At 44.5% G+C, this 23,094-nt stretch overlaps 1 long non-coding RNA gene across 1 annotated transcript in view; it reads left to right on the top strand.

Annotated features, from left to right (window-relative positions):
- The window catches only part of LOC132390719 (uncharacterized), a 36,570-nt gene extending 21,919 nt beyond the window's left edge, over positions 1-14,651 (top strand). Inside the window, exon 2 of the long non-coding RNA XR_009510988.1 lies at positions 14,378-14,651. This is a non-coding gene — a long non-coding RNA (uncharacterized LOC132390719). The remainder of the gene's footprint in view (positions 1-14,377) is intronic.
- Positions 14,652-23,094: the final 8,443 nt, after the last annotated feature.

Raw genomic sequence — 23,094 nt, 5'->3', positions numbered from 1 at the left:
GAGTAGGCCATTTGGCCCTTCTAGCCAGCACCGCTACTCACTGTGATCATGGCTGAGCATACACAATCAGTACCCCGTTCCTGCCCTCTCCCCATATCCCTTGACCCCACTATCTATAAGAGCTCTATCTAACTCTCTCTTGAATGCATCCAGAGACTTGGCCTCCACTGCCTTCTGGGGCAGAGCATTCCACATATCCACCACTCTCTGGGTGAAAAAGTTTTTCCGCATCTCTGTTCTAAATGGCCCAGTCGCTCCAATCTTTCAACATATGACAGTCCCACCATTCCGGGAATAAACCTTGTGAAGCTACGCTGCACTCCCTCAATAGCAAGAATGTCCTTCCTCAAATTTGGAGACCAAAACTGCACACAGTACTCAAGGTGGGGTCTCACCAGGGCCCTATACAACTGCAGAAGGACCCCTTCACTCCTATACTCAATTCCTCTTGTTATAAAAGCCAGCATGCCATTAGCTTTCTTCACTGCCTGCTGTACCTGCATGCTTGCTTTCATTGACTGATGTACAAGAACACCTAGATCTCGTTGTACTTCTCCTTTTCCTAACTTGATTCCATTTAGATAGTAACCTGCCTTCCTGTTCTTGCCACCAAAGTGGATAACCTCACACTTATCCACATTAAACTGCATCTGCCATACATTTGCCCACTCACCCAACCTGTCCAAGTCACCCTGCATTCTCATAACATCCTCCTGACATTTCACACTGCCACCCAGCTTTCTGTCATCAGCAAATTTGCTAATGTTACTTTTAATCCCTTCATCTAAATCATTAATGTATATTGTAAACAGCTGCGGTCCCAGCACCGAACCTTGCGGTACCCCACTGGTCACAGCCTGCCATTCTAAAAGGGACCCATTAATCGCTCTTTGTTTCCTGTCAGCCAGCCAATTTTCAATCCATGTCAGTACTCTGCTCCCAATACCACGTGCCCTAATTTTGCCCACTAATCTCCTATGTGGGACTTCATCAAAAGCTTTCTGGAAGTCCAGGTACACTACATCCACTGGCTCTCCCTTGTCCATTTTCATAGTTATATCCTCAAAAAACTCCAGAAGATTAGTTAAGCATGATTTTCCCTTTATAAATCCATGCTGACTTGGACTGATCCTTCTACTGTTATCCAAATGTGTTGTAATTTCCTCTTTTATAATTGACTCCAGCATCTTTCCCACCACTGACGTTAGGCTAACCAGTCTATAATTTCCTGTTTTCTCTCTCCCTCCTTTCTTGAAAAGTGGGACAACATTAGCCACCCTCCAATCAGCAGGAACTGTTCCTGAATCTATAGAACAATGGAAAATGATTACCAATGTGTCCACGATTTCTAGAACCACCTCTTTAAGTACCCTGGGATGTAGACCATCAGGTCCCGGGGACTTATCAGCCTTCAGACTCAACAGTCTATCCAACACCGTTTCTTGCCTAATATAAATTTCCTTCGGTTCATCCTTTACCCTAGTTCCTTTGGCCACTATTACATTTGGGAGATTGTTTGTATCTTCCCTAGTGAAGACAGATCCAAAGTACCTGTTCAACTCATCTGCCATTTCCTTGTTCCCCATTATAAATTCACCCGTTACTGTCTTCAATGGCCCAATTTTGGTCTTAACTATTTTTTTGTTTTTCACATACCTAAAGAAGCTTTTACTATCCTCCTTTATATTCTTGGCTAGTTTACTTTCGTACCTCATTTTTTCTTGGCGTATTGCCTTTTTTGTTATCTTCTGTTGCTCTTTAAAAGCTTCCCAGTCCTCCGGTTTCCCGCTCATCTTTGCTATGTTATACTTCTTCTCTTTTATTTTTATACTGCCCTTTACTTCCCTCGTCAGCCATGGCTGCCCCTTACTCCCCTTAGGATCTTTCTTCCTCTTTGGAATGAACCGATCCTGCACCTTCTGCATTATTCCCAGAAATCCCTGCCATTTTTGTTCCACTGTCTTCCCTGCTAGGGTATTGTTCCATTGAACTTTGGCCAGCTCCTCCCTCATAGCTCCATAGTTCCCTTTTTCAACTGTAATACTGACACATCCGATTTTCCCTTTTCCTTCTCAAATTGTAGGTTAAGACATATCATATTATGGTCACTACTTCCTAATGGTTCCTTTACCTCGAGGTCCTTGATCAAATCCAGTTCATTGCACAACACAAAATCTAGAATTGCCTTCTCCCTGGTAGGCTCTAGTACAAGCTGTTCAAAGAAACCATCTCAGAGGCACTCCACAAACTCCCTTTCTTGGGGTCCAGTACCATTCTGATTCTCCCAGTCTATCTGCATGTTGAAATCCCCCATGACAACTGTATCAATACCTTTGCGACTTACTAATTTTAACACTTCATTCAACTTACACCCTACATCCAGACTGCTGTTTGGGGGCCTGTAGATAACTCCCATTAGAGTCTTGCTACCCTTAGAATTTCTCAGTTCTATCCAAACTGATTCTACATCCCCAGATTCTATGTCCCCCCTCGCAAGGGACAGAATATCATTCCTCTCCAACAGAGCCACCCCACCCCCTCTGCCAGTCAGTCTGTCCTTTCGGTAAGATGTATATCCTTGAATATTCATTTCCCAGGCCTTGTCCACTTGAAGCCACGTCTCAGTTATTCCCACAACATCGTACTCGCCAATTTCCAACTGAGCCTCAAGCTCATCTACTTTACTCCTTATACTTCGTGCATTCATACATAATACTTCTAATTCGGTACTCCACTCTTCTTTCATATCAATTTCTATTTCACTTGGCCATACCGTATGATCTCTTCTTGAGCTTTCTACTCCATTGATTCTGTTGTCCTTTTTAACTTTTCTTATTTTCACTTTCCCTTTAACTCCATCCTTATATTTCCAGTTCATCCCCTCCCCCCCACTACTTAGTTTAAACACATCCATGTTGCAGTGGCAAACCTGTCTGCCAGAATGCTGGTCTCCCGCCTATTAAGGTGCAACCCGTCCCTTTTGTACAATTCATCCCTACCCCAAAACAGATCCCAGTGGTCCAAGAATGTAAATCCTTGCTTCCTGAACCAGTTCCTCAGCCACACATTCAGATCCATTATCTCCCTGTTCCTGCCCTCTCCAGCATGAGGAACTGGAAGCAAACAAGAGATAACCACCCTGGAAGTCCTGCTTTTCAGCCTTCTTCTGAGTTCTCTGAAGTCCCGCTGCAGAATGTCCTTCCTGTTCTTCCCGATGTCATTTATGCCGACATGCACTACCACTTCCGGCTGTTCACCTTCACCCTTGAGGATTCCCTGCGATCGGTCCATGATGTCCTGGATCCTAGCACCAGGGAGGCAACACACCATCCTTAAGTGTCGCCTGTTGCTGCAGAAACCCCTTTCCATACCTCTTACTATGGAGTCCCCTACTACCACGGCTCTTCCTGATGTCTGACTCCTCGGCTCTGCTTCTGCACCAATTTTCGGCTCGCAGACCTGTCCGCCTCTCAGACTGGCAGTAACTTCTATTCTAGTTCTATTGTCAGCTAATCTCAGCTGCAAAAGCCTGCTTGCATTGACTCGATCTATACCCCACTAGAATGTCAGTAACCAGAAGATGCTGGAAATCTGAAACAAAGAACAGAGAATTCTGAAAACAGAAACAAGAGTCAACATATGAGGTCAGCTGGACAACCCAAGGCCCACTATCTCTTAGATGCCTACACATTTTCTGCTAAACCTGCCTGTGTGGTTCATCTAATTCAGCCACAAAAGGAAGACTATGTTATCAATATCTCAGTGGGCTTATTTCCTATATACAGTTTTCGAGTACTTCTGAAAGGTAGCCGAAACACTTCACATTCTTAAGTTCACTCTCTATACCTAACCATTCTACACTCTCCTTTGAATGTTTGAATGAAGACAGCAACTATAATTCACTTGGAGTTAGAGAAGATTTGGTGTGCCACCTGAAACACTCGCAAATTTCTACAGATACACTGTGGAGAGCATTCTGGGTGGCTGCATCACTGTCTGGTATGAGGGCGGGACTATGCAGGACTGAAGTAAGCTGCAAATAATTGTAAAATTTGTCAGCTCCATCACGGGCACTAACTTCCAAAGTATCCATGACATCTTCAAGGAGCGGTGCCTCAGAAAGTCAGCGTCCATCATTAAGGACCCCCACCACCAAGGACATGCCCTCATCCCGTTGTTACCATCAGGAAGGGGGTACAGAGGTCTGAAGGCACACACTCAGAGATCCAGGAACAGCTTCTTCCCCTCTGCCATCCGATACCTGAGTGGGCATTGAACCCATGAACAGCTGAAAAACAGGACCTGTAGGGTAGTAGTCTCTGGAGTTATGCCATAAGACCATAGAACTTAAGACCATAAGACACAGGAGCAGAATCAAACCATCTGGCCCATCGAGTCTGCTCCGCCATTCATTGTGGCTGATCCCTTTTTTTTCCACCTCCTCCTCAGCCCCAGTTCCCGGCCTTCTCCTCGTAACCTTTGATACCATGTCAATCAAGAATCTATCAATCTCTGCCTTAAGTATACACAACGACCTGGCCTCCACAGCTGCACATGGCAACAAATTCCACAAATTCTCCACCCTTTGGCAAAAGAAATTTCTCCGCATCTCTGTTTTGAAAGGGTGCCCCTCTATCCTGAGGCTGTGCCCTCTTGTCCTAGACTCTACCACCATGGGAAATATTCTTTCCACATCTACTCTGTCTTGGCCTTTCAACATTCGAAAGGTTTCAATGAGTTTCCCCCACATCCTTCCGAATTCCAGTGAGTACAGACCCAGAGCCATCAAACGTTCCTCTTACCTTCACTAATGTTCCTCTTACCCTCAAAATATATCTGAATGGGCAAAATTATCGGTAAAAGGGTTTTCATACATTCTTCGTATGATAACCCTTTCATTCCTGAAATCATCCTTGTGAACCTCCCCTGGACCCTCTCCAATGCCAGCACATCTCTTCGAAGATGAGGGGCCCAAAACTGTTCACAATACTCAAGGTGAGGCCTCACTAGTGCCTTATAAAGCCCCTGCATCACATCCTTGCTCTTGTATTTTCGACGTCTTGAAATGAATGCTAACATGGCATTTGCCTTCCTCACCACCAACTCAACCTGCAAGTTAATCTTCAGGATGTTCTGCACAAGGACTCCCAAGTCCCTCTGCATCCTAGATACCTGGATTTTCTCCCCGTCTAAAAGATAGTCTGCACTTATATTTCTAACACCAAAGTGCACAACCGTGCCTGTGCCACACGCAAGTGAGGATAGAATAGGATGATTCGGCAGGTGAATGTGTGGCTGAAGAACTGATACAGGGGGAAGGGCTTCAGATTTCTGGATCATTGGGATCTCTTCTGGGGAAGTTATGACCTGTAGAAAAAGGACAGATCATACCTGAACCAATATCTTTGGGGGCAGGTTCGCTAGAACTGTTGGGGAGAGCTTGAATTAATTTGGTGGGAGGGGGTGGGAGTGATAGGGCTGAGGATGGGGGAGATGGTTTGACAACTAACTGCAGTGTGTAGTGAGGAAGGACAGGCAGATGATATAGGGGAAGATTGCGGTCATTGGGATGAGCTGCAGAATGACTTGAGGCAAAATCAAGAAGGATGACAAATACAGGACTGAAGGTCATTATATTTGAATGGGCAAAGTTATCGGTAAAAGGTAAATGGTTTTGTAGGGCAGTTAGATACTGGCATGCCAGATATTGTAGCCATTGCTGAGATGTGGCCAAGAAAAGATTATAGTTGTGAACTTAACATTCAGGAATACACATTCTATCAGAAGGGCAGGTGGCAGGCAAAGGGGGTGGTGTGGCTCTGATGATAGAAAATGAAATCAAATCCTTTGAAAGAGATGACGTAGGATCAGAAGATGTAGCACCCTTGTGGGGAGAGTTCAGTAACAGCAAAGGAGTTTACAAGCCTCCAAACAGTAGCCAGGATGTGGACAATGGGAGATAGAAAAGACATGTCAAAAGGATAATGATATGATTGTAATGGGGAATTTCAATATCCAGGAAGATTGGGAAAATTAGGTTGATGCTGGATCTCAACAGAGCGGATTTGTAGAATGCCTACAAGATGGCTTTTTAGAGCAGCTCATGGTTGAGCCCACTAGGGGATCAGCTATTCTGGATTGGGTGTTGTATAATGAATCAGATTTGATTAGGTAGCTTCAGGTAAAAGAGCCTTTACATGATAGAATTCACCCTGCAATTTAAGAGGGAGAAAATAAAGTCAGCTGTATCAGTATTACAGTGGAGGAAAGGGAATTACAGAGGGAAAATCTTCCCTGCCAAACCTATTGTAATTCTTCAAAGTTCAAAGTAACATTTATTATCAGAGTACATGCATATCACCACATTCAACCATGAGATGTTTTTTACTGTGGGCATACGTAGTAAGTCTATATAAACTGTAAACATTAGGAACTGTTAACTGTAAACAAACTGTGCAAATGCAGATATAAATAAATAACATTAAATAACGAGCATGAAATAACAATATAATAGAGTCCTTAAATGAGTGTACCTATCCCTTTTTGTTCAAGAATCTGATTGTTGAGGGGTAGGAACTCTTCTTAAACCTGGTGGTGAGAGTCCTGAGGAACTTGTACCTCCTACCTGATGGCAACAGTGACAAAAGAGCATGGCTTGGGTGGTGAGGATCTTTGATGATGGATGCTGCTTTTCTGCGGCAACGTTTCATGTAGATGTGCTCAATCTTTGGGAGGGTTTTACTTGTGATGTACTGGGCCAGGTTCACTACCTTTTGTAGGATTTTCTACTCAAAGACATTGGTGTTCCCATACCAGACCATAATGCAGCCAGCCAGTTTTATTGTTTCTTTGAGGAAGTAATGAATAAAGGAGACTCAGTGAATGTATTTGGTTTTTTAAAAGGCCTTTATCAAAGTTCTGCTTATGAGGCTGCTTAAAGGAAGATAAGAGCTCATGGTATTACAGAAAAGATACCTGCATGGATAGAGAATTTGCTGATTGGCAGGAGGCAAAGAGTGGGAATAAAGGGAAACTTTTTCTGATTGGCTGCTGGTGGTATTATGCAAGGGTTGGTATTGGGACCGCTTCTTTTTAAATTGTCAATCAATGAGTTGGCTACTGGAATTGATGGCATTCTGGCCTGGTTTGTGGATGATACAAAGATAGGTGGAGGGGCAAGCAGTGTTGAGGAAGCAGGGAGGCTGCAGGAGGATTTAGATAGATTAGGAGGACAAGCAAAGAATTGGCTGATGCAGCATAGAGTCAAGTGTGTGATCATGCACTTTGGTAGAAGAAATAAAAGCCTAGACTATTTTCCAAACAGGGAGAAAATTCAAAAACCTGAGGTGCAAAGGGGCTTGGTTAACTTGCAGGTTGAGTCGGTGGTGAGGAAGGCAAATCCTATGTTAGCATTTATTTTGAGAGGACTAGAGTATAAAAACAAGGATGTAATGCTGAGGCTCCATAAGGCATCGGTCGGCCTGCTCTTGGCGTATGCAGTCTTGGGCTCTTTATCTAAGAAAAGATGTGCTGGCATTGGAGAGGGTACAAAGGAGGTTCTCAAAAAGGTTTCCAGGAATGAAAGGCTTATCGTATGAGAAGTGCTGATGGCTCTGGGCCTGTACTCACTGGAACTTAGAAGAATGGTGGTGGGGGGGGGGGGGGGGGATCTCATTGAAACCAATCAAATGCTGAAAGGCTTAGATTGTGGATATGGAGAGGATGTTTCCTATAGTGGGGGAGTCTAGGACCGGAGGTATGTCCTCAGAATAGAGGGCCATCTATTTAGAACAGAGATGAGGGGGAATTTTCTTTGCTCGAGGGTGGTGAGGTTGTGGAAACTGTTGCCACAGACAGCTGTGGAGGTCAAGTGACTGGGTGCATTTAAGGCAGAGATAGATATGTTCATGATTAGTCAGAGCGTGGAATATTACGGGAAAAAGGCAGGAGAATGGGGTTGACAGGAAAGTGGATCAGGCATGATGAAATGGTAAAGCAAACTCGATAGGCTGAATATTATAATTCTTCTCCTATGTGTTATGATCTTGGAAATGTTTGGATTCTAAAGGAATCAAGAAATATGGGGATTGAAGGCACTAAAGACCTCAGTATCTGCAACATACCCTCTTCATGTTACTACCATCAGAAAGGAGGTACAGGAGCCTGAAAACCCACACTCAATGATTCAGCAAAATGATTTGCCCTTCTGCTGTCAAATTTCTTAACAGTCCATGAACCAGTGAATATTATCTCATTGTTCCTTTTTGTGACACTATTTACTTTTGAAATTTTCTGTCTTTGCAATGTATTGTCTCCTAACAAGAAGTTTCACATCACCTACAGTACTGTGCAAAAATCTTAAACACAAATATATATATATATATAGCTAGGATGCCTAAGAATTTTGCACAGTTTGTAAATCTGGTGGGGGCAATGGATGTTGTGAACGATGAGGGAAGAGTGCTGCGGGAGGCAGGTGGGACAGGTGGCAGAGAAGGAGTGCCAGTGGCTGGGAGTGGTGCAGATGCAGACCTACGCAGTCCTAAGACACCAAGCAAGGTCACTTGATTCCAAACAATTGGTTTATTGATCATTACAGAATGTCTCTCTGGTGCTTCCCGCTCCCTCCCCTCTCCCTTCCCCTTTTCCCAACCAGGATTCCTCGCTCACCACCCTCTTCCCACTCTCAGTCCACAATAGAGACCCACGCCAGAGTCAGCTTTATCATCACTCACAAGTGTCATGAAATTTTTTTTTGTGGCAGCAGTACAGTGCAATACATAAAGTTACTACAGTACTGTGCAAAAGACTTAGCACCTTAGCTATATATATCTGTGTCAAAGGCTTTTGCACAGTACTATAGTCAAAAATAATAAACCTGTTTCTGATACTGGTGTAGAAAAGTGGTGTTGAGCTGCAAGATCACTTATGACCTTTTTGAACGTTGAAGCAGGAACAAGGAGCTGATAGCCCCTTTCTTCTCTCAGGTTGTATGATCTCATCTGCATTATTGAAGATAATAATTCTTTGCTAAGCAGAACATAGGGTAGAATGGTAGAATTCTTATTAGTGTGGAGGAACAGAAGGATCTTGGGGTCCACATCCATAGATCCCTCAAAGCTGCCATGCAGGTTGATAGTGTTGTGTTGGCCTTCATTAAACAGCCCTTTAAAAAACAATGGCCACCCTCTTACCCATTCTCCTCAGCTGCCTATAACCTTCCCCTGGAGCCCCTCAGAGCCCCTCCTCCCATAGTGCACACTCCTCTCCTATCAGATTCCATTGTCAAGTCAAGTCTCCACACCTTCACCTTTTCCACCAATCACCTCCCAGCTTCTCACTTCATCACCCTCCCCCACCCACCTGGCTTCGTCTATCACCTTCTAACTAGTACTCCTTTCCCTCCCCCCTTTCTTTTTATTCTGGCATCTTCCCCCTTCCTTTCCAGTCCTGATGAAAGGGCTTGGCCCAAAATATCAACAGTTTATTCATTTTCATGGAGGCTGCTTGGCCTGTTGGGTTCCTCTAGCACTTTGAGTATTGTGTGGTGAGTATTATGAGTATTGTGTAGACTTTGAGTATTATGTGGTGTTCTGGTTGCCTCATTCTAGGAAGGATGGTAAAGTTTTTGAGAGCATACTGAGGGGATTTCCCAGAATGCTACTTGAATTGGAGACCAATTCCTATGAGGAAAGATTGAGTGAATTCAGGCTTTTCTCTTTGGAGTGAAGGAGTTTGAGAGGTGATTTGATGGAGTTGTGCAAGGTGATTAGAGTGGACACTCAGCACTTTTGTTCCCCGGGCAGAAATGGCTAACATGAGGGAGCAAAATTTAAGGTGATTTGATAAAAGTATGGAAAGGATTTCTTAGGTAGGTTTTTTGCACGGGGAGTGGCGGACGCATGGAACTTACTGCCAGGGGTGGTAGTAGAGATTGATACATTAGAGATATTTAAGGCATAAATGTGAAATATAGAAGTCTTTATTCACATAGTGAACTCCCAGGAGAGAGTGAGTCCAGAACAATGCGAGAGAATTTCACTTTCTTAACACGATGTTGTATACTTCTTCAACATGAAGGTACCAATAAACAATTAATTACAAACAGGAGAAAAACTGCAGATGCTGGAAATCCAAGCAACATACACAAGCTGCTGGAGGAAATCAGCAGGCCAGGCAGCATCTATGGAAAGGAGTAAACAGTCAACGTTTTGGATCCTGATGAAGGGTCTCCCCTCAAAAACGTTGACTGTTTATTCTTTTCCATAGATGCTGCCTGGCCTGCTGAGTTCCTCCAGCATTTTGCAATGATTAACTACAGTTTCAATTGCTATAATCACCTATTTAAATTTTAACATTTTGAATATGGTAAATTTACAGAATTCATATTTACAATGGCAGCACATCCCTGCTAGCAGAGCACACAACATTCAACATGGTGTGTGCTCCAAAAGCCTTTGTGTACAAACTGCAGATGCCCAAAATATACCCCTTCTGTTACAGTGTTGAAGGGTGGCTTTATGAATATACTGCTAACCAAAAGGTGAAGTGACAAAATACGTTCTGTCATGTTGAGGGGGCTCAGCCTGAAACATCAACTCTTTACTCCTCTCCATAGATGCTGCCCGACCTGTTGAGTTCCTCCAGCATTTTGTCTGTGTTGCTCTGGATTCCAGCATCTGCAGTATCTCGTCTGTTTACGACTGTGCCCTGAACTGGCTATTACTTGGCAAGGGATGTTCCGTTTCATTGCTAATGGCAGCAAAACTCACCTTGAGCCTTCCCCTAGTCATTCCAATGAGCCAGAATTAGAATGGTTGGTTTACCATAGAGTATCAGTTGGAAGTTATATTGTGTACAGGTTTATTTCCGAAAGACTGGTTCACATTTTAGTTCATCCATAATAACACTAACCATAATGTTAGTGTGGTCCCTAACAGGAGGAAGAGCTTTCTCCACTGGCAGAAGAACAAATAGTTGAAGGTTTATCAGAAATTAGACTTCACTGTGCACGGACTAGGTACACACGCCCGGACACACACGGGCAGACTTGAAACACATAAAGACTCAGACCATACAGTCCAGAAACACACGCTTGCACATACAGCATGCTACGCAGATGCACATTCATACACTTGCATAGACAAGAACAGACACATGCATATACAAAGACACATTTGTGCACGTGCACATAGAAATATGCAAACACGCATACATACAGGCACACACACACGCAAACACACACAGGCGCAAGCACTCAAGGGAACACACGCAGTCTCTTCTTTCTCATCAACACAAGGGATTCTGCAGATGCTGGAAACCCGGAATGCTGGAGGAACTCAGCAAGTGTCACTTCCCCCACTCGCTCTCAATCATGGTCAGCATTCATTCCCTAGCAAGTGGCCACGTGCTTCCCTCCCGGTGTGTGTCCTCTTCTCTGTCATCTTCCCTTGTTCTCTGCAGCCACCGCTGGCCATTAATTGCCCACCCCACTTCCACCACCTCCCAATACCATCAGCTCTGTCACCCAATGGTCCACAGCGGAGCCCATCACCCTGAAAAAAATCTCAGGAGAGTCCTCATCCACCCATCTCATTTGTCAATGAACGTCAGGCAGGTTATATGTTGCAAGGACTGAAGTGAGGCCGTGGTTAAACCTTGCTTGCTTCATCGATTGCCAACAGAAAGATTTGTGGCTTCAGTAATAAAATTTGTCACCTCAAATTTTGAGGCACAAATAGGTTATGAACAATCCAGGCTTTTTTGCTTAATTAATAACATATTTTGAACTTATGGCTTCTCATTTTGGGGTATTTTTGAAAATTTAAAGATAACTCATTTCTTTAAACCTTCTCAGCTTTTTCAGCATTTCACAAATCTTATAACAAAATTTGGCTCATTTTGAGGGACACAATTGCTAACCAATAATGTGGTATGTATGGGAGTTAAATTTAGGCTTGTGACTCATTTTTAGACCACGGTTGTACTGAGAAAAATACAAGACACTATTGTCAAGATCTATTTCCTTAGCAATAGTTAAGAAGCTATGAGTTAAATAAAATTAAAATTAAATTTCATAAGCTGATATCAGTGCAGCTGCTGAACAACACTTAAAGACCTGTTGTTTTATTTGTAATGATAATTACCGTACAAGGAAAATCTCTTTGCATTCTGCTAATTCTTGAGGCAATGGATAACTTATTATATATATGCTTCCCGTTCTCAAGATGTGAATGGATTCGTGTTCAAGTTCAAGTTTATAAGGCCATAAGACATAGAACCAGAATTAAACCATTGACTCTGCTCCACCATTCATTCCTGGCCGATTTATTTTCCTTCCCAACTTCAATCCCTTGCCTTCTCCCTGTAACCTTTGACACTCTTACCTATCAACCTCCGCTTTAAGCTAAGTACCTATCAAATCTCCACTTTAAACATATCCAGTGATGTCCTCCACAGCTGTCTGTGGCAAGGAATTCCACCCTCTTGCTGAAGAAATTCCTCCTTATCTCTGTTCTTCTATTCTGAGGCTGCGCCCTCGGGTCCTAGACACCTCAACTGTAGGAAATATCATCTGCATGTCTCCTCTATCTGGGCCTTTCAATATTCAGTAGATTAAATAAGATCCCACTCATTCTTCTAAACTCCAGTAGGTAGATGTGTAGAGCCATCAGTCCCTTCATACATTAACCCTTTCATTCCTAGTATAATTCTTATAAACCTCCTCTGGACCCCCTCCTATGCCAACACATCCTTGCTTAGATAAGAGGCCCAAAACTGTTCACAGCACTCCAACTGTGGTCTGACAACCGCTGTACATACATCAGTGTTACATCTTTGTTTTTTACTATTCTAGTCCTCTTTAAATGACTACTAACTTTGCATAAACCTTCCTTACCACCAACTGAATCCGTAAGCTAACCTTTAGGGAACTTTGCATTTTAACTCCCAAGTCTTTTTGTCCTTCCAGTTTCTAAATCCCCTTCCTGTGGCATGAATAGTCAGAGTAAACATGCAATAAAACTTTTAGCAGCAGCACAATTTGTTTCAAACATAAGTTAAACTATACATAACTTACAATATGAACCCGATGACGTTAGTGCAAGTTGAGAGAGAAAGAGAAAGAAAATATCATCCAATTTAGGGTTTTCCAGATCAGTTCAAGAGCCTGGTGGCAATGGGGAAGAAGCTGTTGTTGAACCTTGAGGTGTGGGCCTTCTAGTTCCTGTACTTTCTGCCTTAGCCTTGATCTTTTTGGAAGATACTGACTTTGTGTTTGAGTATCAGTGTGCACGACAGCTGAAATCCGGCACAGAAACACACAACATAATGCATTTTGACAGAAATATTCAGCTATGTGCTGAATGGTATAACCTTACACAGTGCAAAACAAGTAAGATATAAGGGGTGGGTAGTCCGTGGGCGCAGCTGCAGGAAGGTGGTCGGACAAGTTAACGGAACAGTTGAGTCAAGTTTCCAGGAAGTCTCTAAACTTAATGAAACTATTCAGCTGTGCTATGTCTGTTTTGGAATCAGAATCAGCGCCAGAGTCCAGGGTTCAGTCCTGTTCCAGGATGCTATCTATGCGGAGTTTACACATTATTGCTGTGGGATTCTTCTGGATCTTCCCGTTTTCTCCCATATCCCAAAGACATGATGGTAGATTAGTAGTAAGTTGCCACCTAGTGTGTGGTAGAATCTGGGGGAAGGGGTGGAGAGAGATTGAAGGGACTGTGGGAAGAATTAAAATAAGATTAATATTACTGGACAACAAAGATTTTGCTTCCTGAATACCTTTAGGTATATTTTATGAATTTTGGGCTACTGATCATGAAAATCACCATGAAATTTCCCTATTATGCATCATTTTCTAAAATAAACTTATGCTTATTGTTTCAATTCATAATTCAAGTCAATTAAAATGTTGCCTACAATGTAAGCTGGAAAGTTTCCTACCTTGTCCAGGCACGCTTGGGCAGGCTTAGGCGGTGCTGTTGCTGCATGGCAGGACAGGTTTTAGTAATAATTATTGGGTTCAGGACTTTAAGGATGGAATTTGGTATCACTAGGCACAAAAATTTCCATGAAGGATTTTGATATTTGAGACAGATGCTTCCCAGAATAACTGATGCAAAGATTAAGGAAAGCATTTTTGTTGGTCCACAAATCAAACAGGTCATCAATGACAGGCAACTTGAAGAATTTCTAGTGGGACCGGAGAAAATCGCATGGAAGGCATTCAAGGATGTTGTTGAAATTTTTATCAGCTTTCACAGAGCACCAAGCTACATGCAGCTGGTTGAAAGCATGCTTCAAGCATATAAAACCATGAAATGCAACATGTCACTAAAGATTCATTTTCTGCATTCTCATTTAGACTTCCCTGCAAATCTTGGAGCTGTTGGTGATGAGCATGGTGAAAGGCTTCACCAGGACATTGTGGTCATGGAGAAAAGATACCAGGGCAACTGGAATCCATCAATGCTGGCAAATTATTGCTGGACAGTTAAGCGAGAAGCCTCAGACACTGAATACAAATGAAAATCATTAACTAAAACATTTTAACTTAGTTGAACTATTGCAAAGCATCAGCACCATTATGCAATTAAACACATTATATTCAATAAAAGTTAATTTGTTGTTTCTCCAAATTCCTACGTGATACAAGTAGTCTGAAATTATATTTGTGTTCATCTTCAAGCAGTCTATCATAAACAAAAAAAAATTCTGAGGAAGCAACACTTCTGAAAAAAATTTGTTGTCCAGTGATTAATTCACTAAATGATATTAATGCAGAATTAAAGTAAGTGAGGGGTTGGACCCAGATTCCATGCTGTATCTGTCACTGTGTGCACTGGCGGATGACTGAACCCAGGTGTGGAGGAACGATAGACTCTCACATTGAGGCAGAGCTGAGTTCCTCTCCTCACCTTGTGGTTCGTTGGGTGGCTTTTGCCATCTCTTCAGCGTTTGTCTGTTTTATTATGAGGCCACATTGCTAGCTCAACGCTGAACCCAGCACAGATGGAAAACGTGCAAGGAGCCGGCCAGATTCGAACCCAAGATCACCTGGCTCAAAGTCCGGTGCGGGTGCCACTGCACTACCGGCCGGCTATGTTGAGACAGAAACAAGAGTTTATTCATCAGATCTCCAACCAAGCATCAGTGCCTTGACTGAGCGATAGCACGGGATGAATCATTCTCAAAATGGACACCAGGACCCCGCAATCCGCGCTAATTGTGAATACACTTTAATTAAGCGCAATTTGCTGAAAACCCATGCCAGTCACAATAAACTTGACAAGATTACACAAGAGATCACAGGGGCTTAATGACTCTAGATACACTAACAATTAACAAACATAGGTGTATAGGCTGGCATGGATCATGACAGTATCACTCTGAAATTTCATGTACATTAACATAGGAGAGCATGGTAGGGGCAGCACCGTAGTGTAACGGTTAATGCAATCGCTTTACAGAGAAGTTCGCTTTCTGCTGCTGTTAAAAGAGTCTCCATCTTGGCCTTTAATGCACCTCATTTGGAACTTCCCTTAGCTTCCTCTTTTCCAAAGCAAACAGCATGAATAACAGTTAATTGGAGTCAGGCAATACAATAGTGCAGTGGTTAGCATAACGCCATTAGGCGCGGGTTCAATACTGCCACTCTTTTGTGAGGATATTTGTATGTTCTTCCCGTTTCAAAGGTAGACAGAGTTATTAAGTTGTAGGCATGCTATGTTGCTGCTGGAAGAACAGCAACACTTGGGAGCTTCCCTGAACACAATCCTTGGACTGTGCTGTCATTGATGCAAAATGGTGCGTTTTATTGTATGTTTTGATGTACTGTACATGTGACAAATAAAGCTAAACTTTAGTCAGCAGTGTTAGATTCTGATGTTATTAATCTAAGGTTCTTTTAGAAGTTCTTTTAGATTCCCTAAAAGTGGCGTCACAAGTAGATAGGGTTGTAAAGCGAGCTTTTGGTACACTGGTCTTTATAAATCTAAGTATGGAGTATAAGAGTTGGAATGTAATGGTGAGGTTGTATAAGACATTGGTGAGACTGAACTTGGAGTATTGTGTGCAGTTTAGATCACCTAATTACAGGAAAGATATTAATAAGGTTGAAAGAGTGCAGAGAAGGTTTACAAGGATGTTGCCGGGACTTAAGAAACTGAGTTACAGAGAAAGGTTGAATAGGTTAGGACTTTATTCCCTGGATCGTAGGAGAATGAGAGGTGATTTGATAGAGGTGTATAAAATTGTGATGGGTATAGATAGAGTGAATGCAAGCAGGCTTTTTCCACTGAGGCCAGGGGAGAAAAAAACCAGAGGTCATGGGTTAAGGGTGAAGGGGGAAAAGTTTAAAGGGAACATTAGGGGGGGTTTCTTCATGCAGAGAGTTGTGGGAGTGTGGAATGAGGTGCCAGGTGAAGTGGTGAATGCGGGTTCACTTTTGACATTTAAGAAAAACTTGGACAGGTAATTGGATGAGAGGGGTTCGGAGGGATATGACCCAGGTGCAGGTCAGTGGGACTAGGCAAAAAAATGGTTTGGCACAGCCAAGAAGGGCCAAAAGGCATGTTTCTGTGCTGTAATGTTCTATGGTTCTAAGTCAGGAAAGACACAGAAAACTTTTTGCTTCATTATCATTTTATTAAGCATTAATAGAACAAAGGAAAATTGAAACAGACAATGATAGATATGTACTGTGAAGGAGAGACAAAGAAACTAGGAAATAAGAGACTAAGCTGGCGCTGCCTTATGGTCAGCAATTTTTATACCCATAGTTAATGTAAGTTCCATTCAAATTTGTGGATAAGAGTCCACCAATAATAAATCTCTTATTCAAATAATTCAGTACAAAGAACATTTTCCAGAATCATACTAATATAACCACTAAAGTGCACACTGAACAAATGTATATACACACTGTGACTGCTAGAGAGCATAGTAAACTGTTATCTGCATATAAACACGACTTAAAATACAAGCAGAAAATTGTTAAGCTGCAAGTAAAATTATAATTAAATAGTTTAATCAAAGAATTAAACAGTTGGATCCAACACTGGACCAGGCAGTATCTATGGAAAGAGAAACAGATAATGCTTTAGTTCAAAACACTTTCATCAGACCTGGGTAAGAGAAAAACAAAACAAGTTGGTTTTGCAGAGAGGGTGGGAGAGGGATGGATAGGACAAAGGAATATCTCTTATAGGGTGAAGTTATGGTCACTGTGGAAATAATATTGATGAATCTCAGGTAACACATACAAAATGCTAGAGGAACATGGCAGGTCTGGCAGAATCTATGGAGAGGAATAAAACAATCAACATTGGCAGTCGAGAGACATTATCAGGAAGGAAAGTATCAGCCTGAATTGTCAATTGTTTATTCCTCTCTACAGATGCTGCCTGAACTGTTGAATTCCTCCAGCTTTTCTTTGTGTTTGTCTGGATTTCGAACATCAGCAGAATCTCTTGTGTTTATAATACTGTTGATGTGGCTTGCAGGTTAATGGGAATAGTTAGAGACAAATAACACTGACAGAGTAAATCAGATTGTAGTCTGAAGCTGTGGACTTAATTTTGGAGACTTTGTAGTTCATGTTCTATTTATGATTTGTTCATTATCGGTCTTTGCTGCGTCTGCCTTTTTAGCGAATTCTGTTGTGCTGTGGCTGCCTGCGACAAGATGAATTCTCAAGTTTGTATATGATGTACATACTTTGACAACCAACTTGCTTTGAACTTTGACTTCAGAATGTGTCCAGGAGATCAGGCAGAGTCAGCGGAGAAAGAAAAAATAAGTTATAATCACGGATGAATAACTCACAGCAAAAAACAGCCAGTTTTGAAACAGGCCAAGATAAGTTAACTGAAATCAAATTTGATAAGAAGTCCCTATTGTTATAATGTCTCCAGACAGAAGATAATGTGCAGGTTGCCAAACTTGCAGTGGACACTTTTGGTACAATGGAGAATGCTAGGGACAGGTCATTCCGGGAATGCAGGCAGAGAGTTAAAGGTGACAGAGAATCAAAAAGGCAGGAATCCAAAAGATCATGGTAGGTCTTGTGGACTGAATGGGGGTTTTCAACAAAGCAGTCATCTCGTAGGCTTGGTGGAAGGACAGTGGTTACACCTCTTGATGTTTCTTCAGCAGAGTGTTTTGTAAAGGGGAGGAGATAGTGGAGGTGAAATAATGGATTAGGGAGGGAAGGGCCTCTCCGGAATGGTCATGGGAAGAGAAGGGAAGATGTCTCTGGTCATGGAATTTAATCGAAGGCAGTAGAAATTTTACACAGATGTGTTGGTTGCGCATGAAGGCTATTGAGGTAAAAAGTTAGAATCAGAAACATGGTTCTTGCTCTGTGCAGTGGGGAGAGGGGTTGCAAGAAAAGGAGCAAGATATATCATCTCCTTCAGCTGAGGGAAAGAAAAGCCATGATTAAGGAAGAAAGGGAACTTTTCAGAGGCTCCAGTGTGGAAAGCCCACAACACATCCACAGACCCCCAACACCCATCAGACCACATACGACAGGTATAACACCAATACCTCCACAGACCCCCACACTCATCAGACCACAGACAACAGGTACAACACCAATACCTCCACAGACCCCCACACGCATCAGACCACAGACAACAGGTACAACACCAATACCTCCACAGACCCCCACATGCGTCAGACCACATACGACAGGTATAACACCAACATCTCCACAGACCCCCACATGCATCAGACCACAGACAACAGGTATAACACCAATACCTCCACAGACCCCCACACCCGTCAGACCACATACACCAGGTACAACACCAATACTTCCACAGACCCCCACACCCATCAGACCACATACGACAGGTACAACATCAATACCTCCACAGACCCCCACATGCGTCAGACCACAGACAACAGGTACAACACCAATACCTCCACAGACCCCAACACCCATCAGACCACAGACAACAGGTACAACACCAATACCTCCACAGACCCCCACAACCATCAGACCACATACAACAGGTATAACACCAACATCTCCACAGACCCCCACACGCATCAGACCACAGACAAAAGGTATAACACCAACATCTCCACAGACCCCCAACACCCATCAGACCACAGACAACAGGTACAACACCAATACCTCCACAGACCCCCACATGCGTCAGACCACAGACAACAGGTACAACACCAATACCTCCACAGACCCCCACACCCATCAGACCACAGACAACAGGAATAACACCAACATCTCCACAGACCCCCACACCCATCAGACCACAGACGACAGGTATAACACCAACATCTCCACAGACCCCCCACACGCATCAGACCACAGACGACAGGTATAACACCAACATGTCCACAGACCCCCCACACCCGTCAGACCACATACACCAGGTATAACACCAACATCTGCACAGACCCCCACACCCATCAGACCACAGACAACAGGTACAACACCAATACCTCCACAGACCCCCACACCCATCAGACCACAGACAACAGGTACAACACCAATACCTCCACAGACCCCCACATGCGTCAGACCACAGACAACAGGTACAACACCAATACCTCCACAGACCCCCCACACGCATCAGACCACAGACAACAGGTACAACACCAATACCTCCACAGACCCCCACACCCATCAGACCACAGACAACAGGAATAACACCAACATCTCCACAGACCCCCACACCCATCAGACCACAGACGACAGGTATAACACCAACATCTCCACAGACCCCCCACACCCGTCAGACCACATACACCAGGTAAAACACCAACATCTGCACAGACCCCCACACCCATCAGACCACAGACAAAAGGTACAACACCAATACCTCCACAGACCCCCACACCCATCAGACCACAGACAACAGGTACAACACCAATACCTCCACAGACCCCCACATGCGTCAGACCACAGACAACAGGTACAACACAATTACCTCCACAGACCCCCACACGTATCAGTCCACAGACAACAGGTACAACACCAATACCTCCACAGACCCCCAACACCCATCAGACCACATACGACAGGTATAACACCAATACCTCCACAGACCCCCAACACCCATCAGACCACAGACCACAGGTACAACACCAATACCTCCACAGACCCCCACATGCGTCAGACTACAGACAACAGGTACAACGCCAATACCTCCACAGACCCCCACACCCATCAGACCACAGACAACAGGTACAACACCAACATCTCCACAGACCCCCACACCCATCAGACCACATACGACAGGTATAACACCCATACCTCCACAGACCCCCACACCCATCAGACCACAGACGACAGGTATAACACCAACATCTCCACAGACCCCCAACACCCATCAGACCACAGACAACAGGTACAACACCAATACCTCCACAGACCCCCACATGCGTCAGACCACAGACAATAGGTACAACACCAATACCTCCACAGACCCCCACACCCATCAGACCACAGACAACAGGTACAACACCAATACTTCCACAGACCCTCACATGCGTCAGACCACAGACAACAGGTACAACACCAACATCTCCACAGACCCCCCACACGCATCAGACCACATACGACAGGTACAACACCAATACCTCCACAGACCCCCACATGCGTCAGACCACAGACAACAGGTACAACACCAATACTTCCACAGACCCTCACATGCGTCAGACCACAGACAACAGGTACAACACCAATACCTCCACAGACCCCCACATGCGTCAGACCACAGACAACAGGTACAACACCAACATCTCCACAGACCCCCCACACGCATCAGACCACAGACAACAGGTACAACACCAATACCTCCACAGACCCCCACACCCATCAGACCACAGACAACAGGAATAACACCAACATCTCCACAGACCCCCACACCCATCAGACCACAGACGACAGGTATAACACCAACATCTCCACAGACCCCCCACACCCGTCAGACCACATACACCAGGTATAACACCAACATCTGCACAGACCCCCACACCCATCAGACCACAGACAACAGGTACAACACCAATACCTCCACAGACCCCCACACCCATCAGACCACAGACAACAGGTACAACACCAATACCTCCACAGACCCCCACATGCGTCAGACCACAGACAACAGGTACAACACAATTACCTCCACAGACCCCCACACGTATCAGTCCACAGACAACAGGTACAACACCAATACCTCCACAGACCCCCAACACCCATCAGACCACATACGACAGGTATAACACCAATACCTCCACAGACCCCCAACACCCATCAGACCACAGACCACAGGTACAACACCAATACCTCCACAGACACCCACATGCGTCAGACTACAGACAACAGGTACAACGCCAATACCTCCACAGACCCCCACACCCATCAGACCACAGACAACAGGTACAACACCAACATCTCCACAGACCCCCACACCCATCAGACCACATACGACAGGTATAACACCCATACCTCCACAGACCCCCACACCCATCAGACCACAGACGACAGGTATAACACCAACATCTCCACAGACCCGCAACACCCATCAGACCACAGACAACAGGTACAACACCAATACCTCCACAGACCCCCACATGCGTCAGACCACAGACAATAGGTACAACACCAATACCTCCACAGACCCCCACACCCATCAGACCACAGACAACAGGTACAACACCAATACTTCCACAGACCCTCACATGCGTCAGACCACAGACAACAGGTACAACACCAACATCTCCACAGACCCCCCACACGCATCAGACCACATACGACAGGTACAACACCAATACCTCCACAGACCCCCACATGCGTCAGACCACAGACAACAGGTACAACACCAATACTTCCACAGACCCTCACATGCGTCAGACCACAGACAACAGGTACAACACCAATACCTCCACAGACCCCCACATGCGTCAGACCACAGACAACAGGTACAACACCAACATCTCCACAGACCCCCCACACGCATCAGACCACATACGACAGGTACAACACCAATACTTCCACACACCTCCACATGCGTCAGACCACAGACAACAGGTACAACACCAATACCTCCACAGACCCCCACATGCATCAGACCACAGACAACAGGTACAACACCAACATCTCCACAGACCCCCCACATGCATCAGACCACAGACAACAGGTACAACACCAATACCTCCACAGACCCCCACACCCATCAGACCACAGACAACAGGAATAACACCAACATCTCCACAGACCCCCACACCCATCAGACCACATACGACAGGTATAACACCAACATCTCCACAGACCCCCCACACCCGTCAGACCACATACACCAGGTATAACACCAACATCTGCACAGACCCCCACACCCATCAGACCACAGACAACAGGTACAACACCAATACCTCCACAGACCCCCACACACCATCAGACCACAGACAACAGGTACAACACCAATACCTCCACAGACCCCCACATGCGTCAGACCACAGACAACAGGTACAACACAATTACCTCCACAGACCCCCACACGTATCAGTCCACAGACAACAGGTACAACACCAATACCTCCACAGACCCCCAACACCCATCAGACCACATACGACAGGTATAACACCAATACCTCCACAGACCCCCAACACCCATCAGACCACAGACCACAGGTACAACACCAATACCTCCACAGACCCCCACATGCGTCAGACTACAGACAACAGGTACAACGCCAATACCTCCACAGACCCCCACACCCATCAGACCACAGACAACAGGTACAACACCAACATCTCCACAGACCCCCAACACCCATCAGACCACAGACAACAGGTACAACACCAATACCTCCACAGACCCCCACATGCGTCAGACCACAGACAATAGGTACAACACCAATACCTCCACAGACCCTCACACCCATCAGACCACAGACAACAGGTACAACACCAACATCTCCACAGACCCCCCACACGCATCAGACCACATACGACAGGTACAACACCAATACCTCCACAGACCCCCACATGCGTCAGACCACAGACAACAGGTACAACACCAATACCTCCACAGACCCCCACACCCATCAGACC

Source organism: Hypanus sabinus, chromosome 3 (genome assembly GCF_030144855.1).
Source record: "Hypanus sabinus isolate sHypSab1 chromosome 3, sHypSab1.hap1, whole genome shotgun sequence".
NCBI lineage: Eukaryota > Metazoa > Chordata > Chondrichthyes > Myliobatiformes > Dasyatidae > Hypanus > Hypanus sabinus.
This window is presented reverse-complemented; position numbering and strand designations above follow the sequence as displayed.